General features: G+C 44.4%; 1 long non-coding RNA gene across 1 annotated transcript in view; it reads left to right on the forward strand.

The window, feature by feature from the left end:
* The first annotated feature begins 394 nt into the window (after positions 1-394).
* LOC144157674 (uncharacterized) overlaps positions 395-15,717 on the forward strand; it is a 31,785-nt gene continuing 16,462 nt past the window's right edge. The window contains exons 1-3 of the long non-coding RNA XR_013319817.1: positions 395-443; positions 5,446-5,478; positions 8,835-8,927. This is a non-coding gene — a long non-coding RNA (uncharacterized LOC144157674). The remainder of the gene's footprint in view (positions 444-5,445; positions 5,479-8,834; positions 8,928-15,717) is intronic.

Genomic DNA, 15,717 nt, shown 5'->3' on the forward strand with positions numbered 1-15,717 from the left:
TACCTTTAGAGTAACGTTACTCTTAACTGCGCATTTGTGAGCGCATAACATTAAAAACAATTATATATCATTTATTATATGTTCTAGCAAATAATTACATATTTTGGTTAATTCTTTATATTCCGAAGATGGTATAAACTCCTTCCTGTTTCGCTAGTAAGCGAGCTAAGAGCTTGTATTTGCTGACGGGACTCTTTTCTATTCGTACAGGCTTTCGTTTGGAGTAGGAGCCGCACAATGAGAACGCAATTTCAAGTTTTCTTGTGCGGCGCCTGTTATATGGCCATATGAACAAGCCTCCATAAAACACGACTCTAAGCAACGTAATAAAGTGCGATTGGCCGAGTGTGTTGTATATAAGTTCTTCCGAAGTATATCGCCGACTGTTTTGGGAACCTCGCAGCTCAACGCAGAGAGCATTTCCCAAGCGCGAGATAGTTGTGGTGAGTTCCCTTTCCAACGTTGTGTGTTTTTTTCATATCCTTATTTCAACGTAGGAATGTCGGCTTTATGAAATTTGTAAACATTGCGGGATTACTAGTGCCGACTTACGTCTGGAGGCCCTAGGCTCCATTGCATCCACTCTGGGTCCATTTTAACTATGTAGTCAGAATAAACCTCAATTCAAAAGTGTCAGTAATCAATTGTTTGTACTCCTTACCGATTTTAGCACGTTTCTTGAGACATGAGAAGTGTTTGTTTTTTGTCGTTGGTGTCTTTGCGCAGATCGCACTGCTTGCCGAATCTCAGCCAAAATCAGTGGGTTGGTCAGTCCACCGAGGGCACCTGGTAAACAGGTCGCAAAGTTGCAACTGAATCACAACACTTGTGCCCTCATGAATGTGATTCTATTTTATAACCTGTAAGCTGTATTAGGGTGGTTTACAGAGTTCATAAAGCAAAAATAACTGCACGCTAGCGCATGCAACATCAGTACATCGGCTTACGACACTTTGCTGACTACACTGCATTGAAGTACCATGGTCCATATGCGCGTGCTACAAGCACATGGATAGAAAAACATGAGGCACATTCAGAGTACAAAAAATACATAGGTTTTTTTCAACTGAAGCTTTTTTGGGAAAGCCACAGAAATGTTTTTTTTTTCATTTTCAACTGAAGCCTTGTTTCTAAGGTTTAAAACAAAGGTGAGAGCAGCATAATTTAGGCAACATAAACCTGCGGTCCAGAAAATTACACATTTCCCATCACGTTTCCTGCACTAAGTACCACTTAGGAAGGTGATCAGATATTTGTGAGGCTAGTTGGGAACCTAGTGCACGCCAGATGTTCTAAAATAGTCATCTGAGAGTCTCATAATACAGCAATACAATACTTGAACAGGGATTTAGGTCACTGTAGCTGCCGTCTTGGTGCAGAGCCTGCTCGGAGGAAGACTGGGAACCAATGTCCCTTTCTTATTTCGAGCAGCGCCTTGCACGCTGAGAATGATGCACCTGTAATTGCGGCGTTTCGTCGTTTGGAGGCTATGTATAAATGTTATTTTAGGGTTACCTGCGCGCTGACGTATGAGACAAACGAAGCACTAACAGGGCGGCTTCCAATTACGCTAGTTCGCACAGAGCGTGAATTCTCCGCTTTTTTCACTACTGTATGAGTGAGGTGGCCGGCTACGTTGCTACACTGATGCGACGGCTACTTTCAACCGCCGCGGACAGTTAATCGGCAACCAGCGTATGGGCGTTCAAATTTTCTGAACTTGCAAGCGGAACCCCCTCCCCGTCCACATACGGCATGCATGCGTTCGCGCACGAAATCAACCCCTATGTATGCACAAAATAAAATTATCGTTTTCCTTTGTTAAAGGGAAGCTGAAGCGCTTTCCAAAAAAATTGAGTTAGATTAACAGTTATATAGTTTCTTGCGCGCTGATTCCGAATATCACATTGAAATTTATTGTACATGGGTCCAAGTGGCATTTATCTTGCAAAAAGCGCGGCCCCGTTTGAAAGACGCGCGCTTTTCATCTTTTGACGCCCTTGATTGGTTGCGCCCGTCATGACGTCAAAGGAGGACACCCTTTGGCCGCGCGGGATTGTCGGAAGCATTGCGAACGATCGGACGGTTGCTTTTGGAGCAATTTAGCTTGCAGTTTAATTTTCGCACATGACTGGAAGTTTGTTTTATAATTTCCCGTGCTGTTGGTTCAATTATCTTGGAGCTTAAATTTGCTTTACACGACAGAAAACCCCAAAGCAGTGACTGTGACGTCGACTAGTGGGTTCCATCAAAATATTTTTGAATTAGGCAACCAGCATAGGGGGATTTTATACTGCCTTAACTGTTTCTTATTATACATAAAACCATTTATGCCGAAGATTAATGGGCGTTTTATAAACAATCTACCAGCGAAAAGCACGTACGTGCACTGCGCGAAAAAATAGCGTTCATGCGCTGTAAACATATATGCGAGACACATCTTGCCGGTACACGCATAAACCAACAAGCAGACTCTGCTTCCGCATTTCCGTTGTTCGTTGTCGCCGACCCCAGCCCCGTTACTCATCGCCGTACACAGACCCACACGCGCGCGACATTTCGGCAGCGGCACTACGGCGCCTCCGCGATTGCTAGCTGCACTTCGATGAGTGGCGTCTCACTGTTTCACATGCATTTATTCTGAAAACACTGCAGCATACTAGTGCCTGCATGCTCAGCATTATTGGCTGTAGTAGGACTTGATTTTAGCTTGTTAGTTGTGCATTCTGCTACAATATTACGGCCACCTCGTTATAATTAACAGACCAGTCGGACAAGGCAGTTACGTTGTAGTTACGTTACTTTAGGTAACAATCACCAAACGTTTGCGATAATGAATCGTTGGCCTGTTTCAGCATTTCTAGATTTAAGCATTTACCGCGCCAGTCGGACAGAGGCCGTATATTTACTCTTAGCTCCTAATTTTTTTAGTATCATCATTATATATATCACCGACTACTATCACTGGAGCACACTTGAGGTTCAGTGAAGGGCTTGCCAGGTTATAATATGCAGCCACACGGAATCTTGGGCAAAAAATTAGGCCCCCGCAGTCAACAAAAATTATGGCACGGTGGTGGTTCGGAGTGGTGTTTTTTTTTAATTCCAGACAAACATCACCTTATATCGTGACATGTATACTTGCAAAATAAGTAATGTGGTGGTCTTGGTTCTGTTACTGTCACTTTGTAGGAATACTGTTTACCTCTTAGCCGGGAGAGAACTTCTATCAGGATTGGCCCCTTGTTTTAGTTTCTCCAAAAAATTGTTTTTTTGAACACTGTCCTGAGCCCATAGGGAAAGAAAACCGACGCGATTAACGAAACAAGTATTTCCTGAACAAATGTGACTTGGTTTCTGGAATGGAACGAGACATCCCCGCCCAAAGTACAGCAGTATTCCCCATACTTCCTAAATCTAGAATCTAATGTGAATATTCACGTCCGTCGCATAAAAAAAAACCGCATTGGAGCGGTTTACAAAGTATTTAACGTAGTGTAGTATATTCTCTGTCATCAAGCACAGCCACCTCGGCTGTCGCTTCAGTATGTTATCAAGCATCCCGGCGTGGCATTATTCTGCTTAGGAATACGGCATGATAACATATGCCTCGTTTGGCGTCCGTGCATACTTTTTGAACACGAAAGTCGTACAAATGAGTGCTATCAACCACAACAACAACAAGTATCATTCACAAGGAAACACGGCTAAAAGAGCATGGCCGAGTGGCCGATCCGGCCGGGAGTCCAGGTGTGACGTTTTTCGGCCGGTTTTCGCCCGCGCTCTTCGGTCTTCCGGCATCGCGCGGCGAGATGGAGGAGGGGCATCGGGCCACGTTTGTTTGCTCATTGCGCCGCTTCTATTGCATGTATTACGAAAATATTTCGTACACATGAACTATTCAATATGTACTTGCTGCTAGTCAACTTTTCTTTTAATTCTAAAACCGCTTCACCTTCCCTTTAAGCACAGGAGGCAGCAATAAAGCAATGTTGGATGATCATTTCTCGGTGAACTTCTGTGTAAATTTTCCTATTCAGCCCAAGTACAGGGAACGTTCGTTAATTCTAACTCGGTTAATTTGAACTTCCGCTTACTTCAAACTCACACCCTCGTCCAGGCACAGCCCTTTATATTTCAAGCGGGGGAAACTCCCCATAATTAGAGCTCGTCTGTATCCAGAACGGTGAATTTAAACTATGATCCCCTGGTTTGCACCGCTCTTCGCAGCAGAAGTCGGCCTAGAGTGATTATAATGTGTTGCAGATCCAAACTAAACCAGATTTACTAGACACGTACAACAACGAAACAGAAAAACAACAGCCTGGTGCTTCGCGCTTATACGCGGAACGCTCGTGTAACAGCTTATTTTGCTTTTACAGAGGACGCCACGCCACCGGCGCGAGTGCTCCGGCGCATGCCGTTATTAGATGCGAAGCATCTCATTGTCGGGGCTATGTCCCTCCTTTGTTGTTGTTGCGCCGTCCACACCCCCACTGCGCATGCTCCGCTTGCTGAACGCCCGGTGGTGTCTTACCCTTCTATGGCTCCTGGAGCGACAGTGTTGCCGGTGTCTTCCTGGGCCGGCACGAGACGAGCACGCTTCACGCGCGTTCCCCGTTTCATCGTCATCGGCAGCGGCGTGTGTGGGTGAGTCTCGGCGGGCCGTGATTACAAGCAGCCCACAACAATCCGGGAAACGATGTGCATCGACCTCATCTTCAGCAACTTTAGTGCTCATCCACTACAACAGCCTTTGACTTTACATTTCACAGACCATAAGGCGGTCATAATCAAAGCGGAACGCCAACCACAGCTCGGCGCCACCTACGTTGAACATGATGATGATAATGCCTAAATAAAGACAAACTCACACCACGCACAACATCTCTCTGTCTCTCTCTATCCCTTTAATGCCTCTTCATTGTAACAACCCCCACCCCCCTCCAATAAAATTACACCATCTTCCCGAAACAGCCATGGGGTCAACGCTATTTCCCATTTCGTAATTCCGGTAAGTGAAAAGTGTGGTAGTTACCATGGAAACCAAACGGTAAATATAACGGTAGCTACGTACTTCAAGCTAACGGGAACGACGAACTGAAAACTAATGGGCCCTTGAATCGACCCCGTGGCTGCTTCATATAATACTCAGTGTTCCCCTACGGGAAGATGGTGTAATTTTTATATTTACAAAACATTAACGAAAATTACCTGCCATAACCGTGTAGTAGCGCCCAAGTCGCAATAACAAGGTCAGAGGTGTGTTTGTTGTATTCTGCCTGCGCAGTGAGTTGCAATTTTCTTTCCTTCTAGCGCCCACCTGCTAATTCAAACTCCGCTTAATTGGAACAATTTTATGTTCCCCTTTGAGTTTGAATTAACGAGCATTTACTGTATGCAATTTAAATTTTGAATGTCCGCGTTCTTTTTTTCTATTCACAGCTTCTTGCAATGAACATGGCATTTTTCTCCCGGGTAAGCAAAATGTCCCAAGATTGCGTTTTACGCATGTTCTTGTCGTTCGTTCTAGTATAAAGTACTCTCGATTTGGAGGTTTCATAAGTTCAGACGGACATTCCTAATTTGTTATGCTGGAAGAGAGTTTGTATCGGAATAGTTAGGACAAATAAAGTGAGAAGCAGGATATGATGTCTCGGATTGGCTGTGGTTTGAAACTACAGCCTTGGAGCCACTTCTCTGGCTTGCGCTAACAGCGCGAAACTTGTCCGCCACCTACACGTTGTCGGTGATAGAAGCGTTGTGGAACACCATATTGAAATCCCCACAACTGCTTCAACGGCTGTAGGGCACTTTACACTCTTCGGATTGTGTACCCAGTTTTTACAGGGCAACGTTTGGGGGTCTATGGCCTATTCAGTCTCACCTATAGGAAACTTCCGATCGTACTTCCGATCCTACTTCCGCACTTCCGATTAAGCGCGTGGCACAAGAAGTAAGTGACGTGTTAACGTACATTATTAATCTATGTCTGTCCACCGGTGTTCTTCGTGAGGAACTTAAAGTTGCTAGAGTGTCACCGATTTATAAAGGGAGAGCACACGACAATATATCAAATTAGAGGCCAATATCTGTCGTGACAGTTTTTTCCATGGTTCCTATAATAAATTATCGACTTTTGTTCTTAAACACAATGAAATTTTGAAGTATCAATATGGTTTCCAAAAATCTAAATCAACAGAGAAAGCATTACTATACATAAAGATAAAAAATTGCAAATATTGAAAACTGGCAGTTCACAATTGGACTACTTTTAGACATTAAAAAGCCTTTAAATCGATAGATCATAATATTATGCTAACTATATTGGAGAGATATGGAATAGGTGGTGTGGCAGGTAACCTTTTAAAAGGCTATTTGACACAAAGAACGGAGTTTCTTCAACTAAACTACAGTGCATCAAACATATTAGAGCTAAAAAACGTTTCCCGCAAGGCTCCAAGTTAGGCACGCTACTGTTTATAGTTTATGTAAATGACATCATAAATATGGAAGGTCCGCAAGAACTTGTAATGTATGCGGATGACACTAACGTATTCTTCATATCTGATAATATACTTAAACTTCACAAAATGGTCAATGTTTACTTGGAACAATTATCAAATTGGTTATTAGATAATACATTGCAACTTAACGCTACAAAGATCACTTACATGATATTCAGGCCATACGATAAAAATGTCGAGAAAGAAATCCCGATTATATTCAACGAAACCAAGTTAAACCGCGTGACACAACAGAAGTTGTTAGGTGTTTGGTTTCAAGAACAACTTTCGTGAAATACGCATATTGCTCACCCGTCCACCGAACTCTAAAATTATAGGTCTCATATATAGAATCAGCCATTTGATACCACTATGGTTAAAACAAAACTTATATAATGCTCTCACTTATTCGAGACTATGCTAGGGGATTTTGGTGTGGGGGACCACAACTAAAGCTAATTATAACAGGCTCGTTTTATTGCAAAAAAGAATTTTGCGCATATATTTAGATTATCATGGCTGTTACGCCGATGTGAGGACAAGTCCTTTATTTACAGAATATTCAGTGCTTCGAGCTGACCAAATCTATTACATGAAGGTTCTGCACACCATTTGTAGGCAAAAGACCCACAAACAAGTTAACAATAAATCTTCTGGCTATCGTCTCAGGCATACAATACGGCAAACTCCAAAAGTAAGAACGAAGTATGGTGAGCAATGTTTTCTGTACCAGTCAGCTGAAATAATAAATAAATTGGGAGAAGAATTAAACTTCGACGCCAGTGAACTTACGCTTAAAAAACAGGTCAACGAAGTGTTACTTAAGCAAGACGCTTGCAATACTGATACATATTTAAGGGTTTAAAATATATGTCTACATGTTCCCCTAAAGGTAGAAATTCAAAACAACTACAAACAAAAATGCATTCATACGTAATTGTGACATAGTAGTGTGATGAAACTTCATGTGTACGAATTATTGCGTTTATGTGTACACTGTGATCCTTCTGTGAATTTTAGACCAATGCTTTGTATAATACATAGGAAATGTAGTAATGACTTTGCTTTGTGCTATTTCTCTATTACGATTGTTCTATTATGCTTAAGTTTGTGAACAGACGTGTTATTATGTACGCTGAAAATCGGGTGGCTGAGGCCCCTGTCAGGCCGCGTCCGCCTTTAGTTTCAGCCTCCCCTTGGGTTTGCCAAGAAATAATTGATTGATTGATTGATTGATTGTAGGGTTTAACGCGCCGACGCAGCGCAGGCGATGAGGCGCGCCGTAGTGGAGGGCTCAGGATTAATTTTGACCACCTGGGGATCTTTAACGTGCGCCGAAATGTCGTACACACGGGCGTTTTTGCTTTTCGCCTCCATCAGAAAAGCGGCCGCCGCGGCCGGGAATGGAACCCGCGACCTCGTGCTCAGCAGCGCAACGCCTTAGCCACTGAGCCACCGCGGCGGGTGTTTGCCCAGAAATAAAAATCAAATACTCAAATACTGTAACACTGCGTACTGTGTAATTCATTCTGGCGTCCGCGAAACTATCACCTTTCATTTGTAGTTGCTTGAGCTGAGATTAACTTTGCAAAATTTTAGAAACAACAAATGGGCGCAATTGTTTGTTAAGGCGGCGGTGTGTCGTCACAGCGAGCAAAGATACGCTCAGGCAACCACCTGTGTATACAATTGATGTGATACTTGGACAGCATATTGTGTAAACAACCATGACGAGTGATTGCTTGATTGACTGATTGAAAGGTTGTTTGTTTGCGATAACTTTTAGTCTGTGTAGAAAACAAACTTTTTAAAAGCTGGCTTCCTTAAAGGCAATAATTTCACAATGGCTAGTTAGCTTACGCATAAGGGAGCTGTTTAAAATCTGCCCTTATTTTCAAAATACGAACTGAATGCTGCCGCACGAATACATGCACGTTAGATTTCATTCGAACCAGGTTGGATGAAAAAATTCGCAAAAGGGGTACGTTATTTTGCGGAAATAATTCTGACACAGTTTGTTACATCGTACAGCAGTGGTAAAATTAGCTTGGGAATTCAACAAGAATAAATCGAACCCACCAGATGGGAGATCGCTACACCAGGGTAACTGCTGTTTTTAAGAAAAAATTGCTCGCTCCACATCCCACCAGCAAAGCTGCCACTTAGGCGCTAACTTGAGAGAATTGTTACCCCAGGTCCTGTAATTGTTTCTGTGAAAAGCGTGCTTCAGAAATTAATGATGGTATAATTTACAGCACTCTTTTGGTAACGTTATCAATCAAGACAACTACTCCTGAAAAGAGATAACTGACGCAAACTTTGAAACAGATTTCCAGATACCACGTGGCGATGGCTATTCTTTTCCTGGCGCAAATGGCTCCAGAGGAGGTGGATGCGTCCTGCCAACGACTTTATAGGGAGGTGAGAATTAATACCCTGCGTTAACGTAGTCAATTTAAACATTAGAAATTTTTAGTTTTAACTATAGCGTTTTCTAAAGTTTTCACTGGCGTACGTGTGCCAGGGTAGCACTAATACCTCTCTCACTGCATTACAACAACGTGTTTTCAAACTGTTACCGCTACATTTGTGTCCCGTATTTTGTTATACTGGCCTGTATCAAGCACTAAGTCTCCAAATATTGTTGCCGTGCTTGGGGAACCGCCCAGTGAAGCTCATAGTCTAGCTGTCGTTACTTTTCCCTTGCATGACCTGCCAAACCCACGTTCGTATGTCTAATGATCCACTGTCTCACACTATTGTGTTTTTCTTTGGAGAAGCTGATTTTTTTATCGTGATGTTTTACGCTTGTTATTGTCTTTTGCACGGCTTGCTGGGCCAACCTAAATGTCTACTGAATTTACCCCGGATACCACTCTTTCCGTATGACTGACGTTTTGGGTAACTGAGTAACAGACTTTTTGGGCCTTATCCTCCCTTTCTATAATAATTACCGAACGTAGTCGTTCCAAACTAATCAGATATTTTTTCATGCGTGTCATAGGAATTTTTACTGAAATTGTCGCGAGATGAATTGTATGACGTTGTGTGAAGAGGAGGATTAGGGAACAAAGAAAGTGTGCGTGCCTTCGAAAATGGCACAAGAAGGCGCTGGGTACGCCTATTTCCGTGCGCGCTTGCGCCTACCGCACGACGGCACCGAGCAGCCCCGAACCTTGCAGAACCAAGTGTACCGAACAGCACCGAGTGCACCGAACTACACCGAATGCACCGAACTGCCTCGAGTGCACCGAACTGCACCGAGTGCACCGAACTGCACCGAGTGCACCGAACTGCACCGAGCAGTTATACCTTGCGGTGCAGTTGTGTGCCTCTTCACTGTGCGCTATCGGCGCGAAAACCGAGATATCACTTGACAAACGTACTTTAATTTCTTTAGATCAGGGAAATGTTTTTGTTTATGTAAATTCGCTCTTGAGCTTCTTATTTTGTTCCTTTTGCTCTATTTGTGGAGGGTGCAACCTGCTGGACATACGTTGACTGCGGTGCTACCAAGAACTGCCCTAGTTCCCACTTCGCTATCCATTCATACTATCCAGTCCCAAATGTGTCGTTAAAAAGCAAGTGCAATTGCACATTGGACAACTAAACTGCAGTCAGCGTGCGTTTTGTAAAAACTGGCGATCTTTACGGTGCGGCGAAATCTCTGGGGCGTTTTTGTTTTTCTCGCCACCATAAAAAGAGCCGCCTTGACCGAGATAGAACAATCGGCCTGGGGCTAAGTGCCAGAACGGCCTTTTCAACGGGGTTCGTGACCTTCCCTGAAGGCTAGAGTTTCATAATGAATCATGCAGGAGTACTCAAAATACAACTAACGAAAACACAGCAAGAGAAAGTCATTTTTTCACTGCGAGTGCGCTTGCGCACATAACGCGCAGCGCCCAAATTCGGTTCGAGACCTCACCACACAAACATTGGGGCACACTAGTTCATAACAGAAGAGCACAGCTCCCCGTGAAGTGCTGTATAACAGTATTTCCCAGCATCAAGGCAAGAAAGGGACATCCTAGAGTTTATGAGGCGCGAGTAAACGGGTCTCCGTAGCCTGTTACGCCGTTGGGTCGTTGAATAATGTCCGGCCCGTAGCTGTATGAACTGCAAAACAACCGAAAAATATAATGATGGTCACATCTTTCGAATTCTCGTCAGCACATAATTCCGCTGACGTGCCCTCGAAACACTAAAATAGGATAACCATGTGCATGGGGCGGTCATCAGAGCAGGCTGCGTGCCACATCAATGTGCCAGATCCTACGAGAGCCGAAATATAGGCGCGAGTTATCGAGCAGATTGAGTGCAGTTCAGAAATATAATTATCAGTAGCAACAGCGAAGCTGATATTTGCGATATCTGCAACCTCATTCCGGTCTACGTGCATGATGGACCTCGTACTTGGAGAAGCATATTAGCCGTCATGTCATCTGTGACTGGATGCCTGGTTAAACGCGAATAGAAAAACCAAAAAAGGCGCATGCTCTTTCTCGTGGTCAAGCACAGTTGTTACTAGGCGTTGGCAGCCTTATATTGGATTGAACACACCACGACATAAAACATCTGATACGCATCTGCGCATGTATCACTGCTCGTAAGGATCTTCCTCGTCTTTGCTCACAATTTACCAGATAAAATGCTGCATTGATCAAACACGCAGACAAAAGCACTCCTTTGGGACAAGCGCACCACTACATCCGCAACCACCGCACATACCGAGAGTGCCCAAGGCCTCAAAATTCCAGCACTATCTCTTGCTATCACTTTCTTCCTGGGGTCGCATACACCTGGTGCAGCTGGATCAGCCCATACGGTGGCCTCAGTTCACACAGGACATCCGGGTATTCTGGGAGCCCCGATGTCTTCGTGTTCTCCAGCAGAAAATCTTGCTGGGCACCTCAAGCTGCCACGCGACACAACCTAGAATCGTAGGAATAAAGCAAGCCAGGTCGCCCTCCGTCAGTCCCCATGCGTAGTATGTGCCAAAAGGCCAATTTAGCAGTGCTTCACAACTCTGCGGATTAGGTAAATGCGGTGGGCTGCAAAAGAGTTAGACATGTGAATTTATATAATTAATATTGTAATAAAATTGAAAAACAAAAGATGTGCCTCAAAAACCTCTGTTTCTTCATTGTTTCGCCACGAACTCAGGTATTCATTCAACTCAAGGACGGGCTAAAATGAACCTCAACCAGGTGTCTTTTGTGCTTAGTACCAAAATATACAATAATTACTTTGAATTTTCATGCACGCGCTAATGAGTAGAGGCTGTAAACTAACGCCTTACTGTACACCCTTGGGACATAAGTGAAATGTACCCACAGTAGAAATAGCGTTACATGCGTGAAGAGTTAGACAGATATACCGCATACCGTCTGCACAAGTATAAAAGGAATATGTGTAAACCTGTTCAATTGCCACAAATGGCGTGCAAACATCAGTGGACTGCCAGGGCGACCGACAGCATGGAGGCTAGGAGCACCGTCAACGTAGTGCGAGAGGTTGCAAGAGCAGCCTACCAAACATGGTTCGAGCAGTACAAAATAAAAAACAAATCAGAACTGATTTAAAGCCACCCAAACAGCAAAACAAAATCAAACATCATAAAAAAACGACGCCACATATGCAGTAATTTTGCTCTGTCTTGCTACCCTGGTCGTCCCCACTGTATTTCCAATTATGGTACGCCACAATACCTTCATTATTACTTAAAAAGTAACCTACCAAAGTAAGCATTCCCTGTCAAGTAGGCCTGGCATTCCAACGTCCTGTTGGATGTTGTAACGAGCTGCGCCAGGAAAATACCGCATGTTACATCGCCATCACGAACCTCACATACAAAAAAACCCCTTCCAACAACGCTAGTCCACGCTCTCACCTCACCCATAGGTGGCACTGCAATATTCCCCTTTTGTTAAAAGCGTGTCACAAAGTGCTTGTCGTGATAAGCACGCTGCGTAGAATTGTTGAAAATGAACGCTCAGTGGCTTTGAAACCACCATAGTCTAAAATGGGTGCAAGGCTTGTGCCAGAGAAATTTGTGTTCCCATGAGGCAGTAATTTAGTGGAAATGGTTTTCTTGTGTAATGGTTTGAACAGCAGCAGGCGGATAAAGCTGGCCCTTAAAGCTGTCTAAACACGGATGCCGCCATGATGCCACGCCAGGTGATTCGAAGATAGGATAACACTATTTTTCGAAAATCATTCACAAATTTAGCGTGCTAAACTAGTAGTAGGCAAGTATTATGGCAATATCTGAGAATATTTGCTACGTGCTGTATGCTTTTTATAAGTTCTCTGAACGTATTCATGTCTGACGATCAAAAATAAATGACATATGAAGCCGAAGAGGAAAGTTCTGATGAACCTGACTCAGCTCCGGTATATTCAGAGGAGCGTCAGTCATGTGGGAGTGTCACAAATTGGGGCGTAAGGTAAACGTATCGTATTGTACAACGCCTAATTCTGGTTATCCAGTCGTTCGATTTGATGAATTTCATTTCCGCTCGCCCCGGGAAAAGCCTGGAACTTTCTCGCACGAGGCGTCTATGCCTCCGCCCACTCGCCGGCTTGCCGGTAAGAAAATAAAAACAAAACCTCCGCCGCTCAGCATTCGTCGAAGCTTCGAGCGCTTTCGAGGGGGCGAGCGGAGCATTGCCAGTGGTGATGCGTGCTGATGACTCCAGAAGGGAGAAAGAGGGATGTTGTGCGCTCGACGCAGGCGGGCGCATTGTGTGTCCTTTCTGTCTCCACGCGGGCGCGGTTATAAAAAGAGAATCCGTGCGGTGACGAACTAGTTAGGTTTGGACGTCGTAGATGTGGCAACGGCTTCTCCCGTGCGTGCACCACCATCGGCGACCGGCACCCTGGAGGACTCCAACGGGCTCCCGGGCCTCGAATCCCCCTGATCGCCTCGGACGGCCTGGTCTACAACCAATCCACTCTTCACCGGGACCCGAAGCGCCTCCGGCAGCGGTGCATCGTCCGACCAGGTCGGTGCATATTGTTGGACTTTGTCTCTCAAATGCAACGAGCTGTTTTACTTTTAAATAACTTTTCTACCTCCTAATATACAAGTTAAAGCTCCATTTTGCACGTTTCGCATTTGAACTGTTTCCCGCATTTGTACGCGATGTTGCCTCTTGTTAACGTTACATGCCGTCGTGCTTGTAGAGTGTTTTGCCTGTTCATCATCATCATCATCATCATCATCATCATCATCATCATCATCATCATCCCCAGCCTGTCTACGCCCACTGCAGGGCAAAGGCCTCTCCCATTATTCTCCAATTACCTCGGTCCTGTGCCAACTGTGACCAATTTATCCCCGCAAACTTCTTGATCTCATCTGCCCATCTAACTTTCTGCCGCCCCCTGCAGCGCTTGCCTTCTCTAGGGATCCACTCTGTTACCCTTAATGACCACCGGTTATCTTGCCTTCGCATTACATGCCCTGCCCACGTCAATTTCTTCTCCTTAATTTCTACTAATATGTCTTTAACACCAGTTTGCTCCCTGACCCACTCCGCCATCTTCTTGTCCCTTAATGTTACACCTATCATTTTTCGCTCCATTGCCCGCTGAGTCGTTCTCAATTTAAGATGAACCCTCTTAGTGAGCCTCCAAGTTTCTGCCCCGTAGGTGAGTACCGGTAAGATGCAGCTGTCAAACACTTTCTTCTTCAGCGACAATGGTAGGCTGCTATTCATTATCTGAAAATGTCTGCCGTATGCACCCCACCCCATTCTGTTCCTTCTAATTATCTCTGCCTCATGGTTGGGATCTGGGGTCACAACTTGGCCTAAGTATATATATTCGCTTACCACTTTCACTGTCTCGCCATCTATCTCAAACTGCTGTGCTGTCCCGAGGTTATTGATCATTACTTTAGTTTTCTGCATATTAATTTTCAGGCCCACGCTTCTACTCTGTTCGCCCAGTGCGGAAAGCATGCTTTGCAATTCTTCCCCGGAGTTACTTAGCAAGGCAACGTCATCAGCAAATCTGAGGTAACTGAGGTATTCTCCATTAACCCTTACTCCCACCTGTTCCCAATCCAACGTTCTGAATACTTCTTGTAAGCATGCTGTGAATAACATTGGAGAGATTGTGTCTCCTTGTCTGACACCCTTCCTTATAGGTATTTTACTGCTCTCCTTATGGAGGATGATAGCGCACTTCTCTATCACCTGATTGATCGTGTGAATATTGTCCATTGTTGAATAACCTTTACGGAACCCTGCTTGTTCTTTAGGTTGACTGAAATCTAAGGTTGCAGAGATTCGGTTAGTGATTACCTTGGTAAATACCTTGTAGACGACTGACAGTAAGCTGATCGGCCTGTAGTTTTTCAAGTCCTTCATGTCGCCTTTCTTATGGATTAGGATGATGTTCGCGTTCTTCCAAGATTCCGGTACCATTGCGGTCATTAGGCATTGCGTATACAGGTTTGCCAGTTTTTCAAGTACAATTTCTCCGCCATCCTTCAAGAGGTCTGCTGTTATCTGATCCTCACCAGGTGCTTTGCCCCCTTTCATTTCTTTCAAAGCCTTCCTTACTTCTTCGGTCGCTACTGGTGGGATGTCTATCTCCTCTGAACTACTGTCTCGTTCGGCATTATCCTGTATGTCCCGGCTACTGGACAGATCCCTATAAAACTCCTCGGCCACTGTGACTATTTTATCCCTATTTGTGATGACATTGCCTTGCTTATCCTTAAGTGCATACATCTGATTTTTCCCCACGCCAAGACGTCTCTTTACTGCTTTCAGGCTACCTCCATTCTTTACAGCGTATTCGATCCTCTCCATATTATACTTCCGTATATCAGCTGTCTTGCGCTTATTGATTAACTTCGAGAGCTCTGCTAGTTCTATTCTGTCAGCTGCGGTAGAGATTCTCATGGTTTGCCGTTTCCTGATTAGATCTTTCCTGTTCATATATAATTAGATTGCCTGTTCATATATAAGTATTTCTGTTGTTGTTTCCTTCAAGGCTCTGACTAATTCTTACCGCTCTGGTCGGCGAAAACCGCACGTCAGATGGCGACCACCTTCGTCACCCGTGCCCTCTACATTCAGTGGGGTTATTCGCTCGCTTGAGTCAACTCCCCATACCTTCTAACAGCGCATCTTATTAAGGAAGTGGTGACAATTTCTGGCGTCACGGACAGGACGTCTCATGTGAGCGTTGAGGAAGA

The sequence above is a fragment of the Haemaphysalis longicornis genome, unplaced genomic scaffold (assembly GCF_048455015.1).
Source record: "Haemaphysalis longicornis isolate Haplotype H1 unplaced genomic scaffold, Haemaphysalis longicornis Haplotype H1 scaffold_10, whole genome shotgun sequence".
NCBI classification, from domain to species: Eukaryota; Metazoa; Arthropoda; class Arachnida; order Ixodida; family Ixodidae; genus Haemaphysalis; species Haemaphysalis longicornis.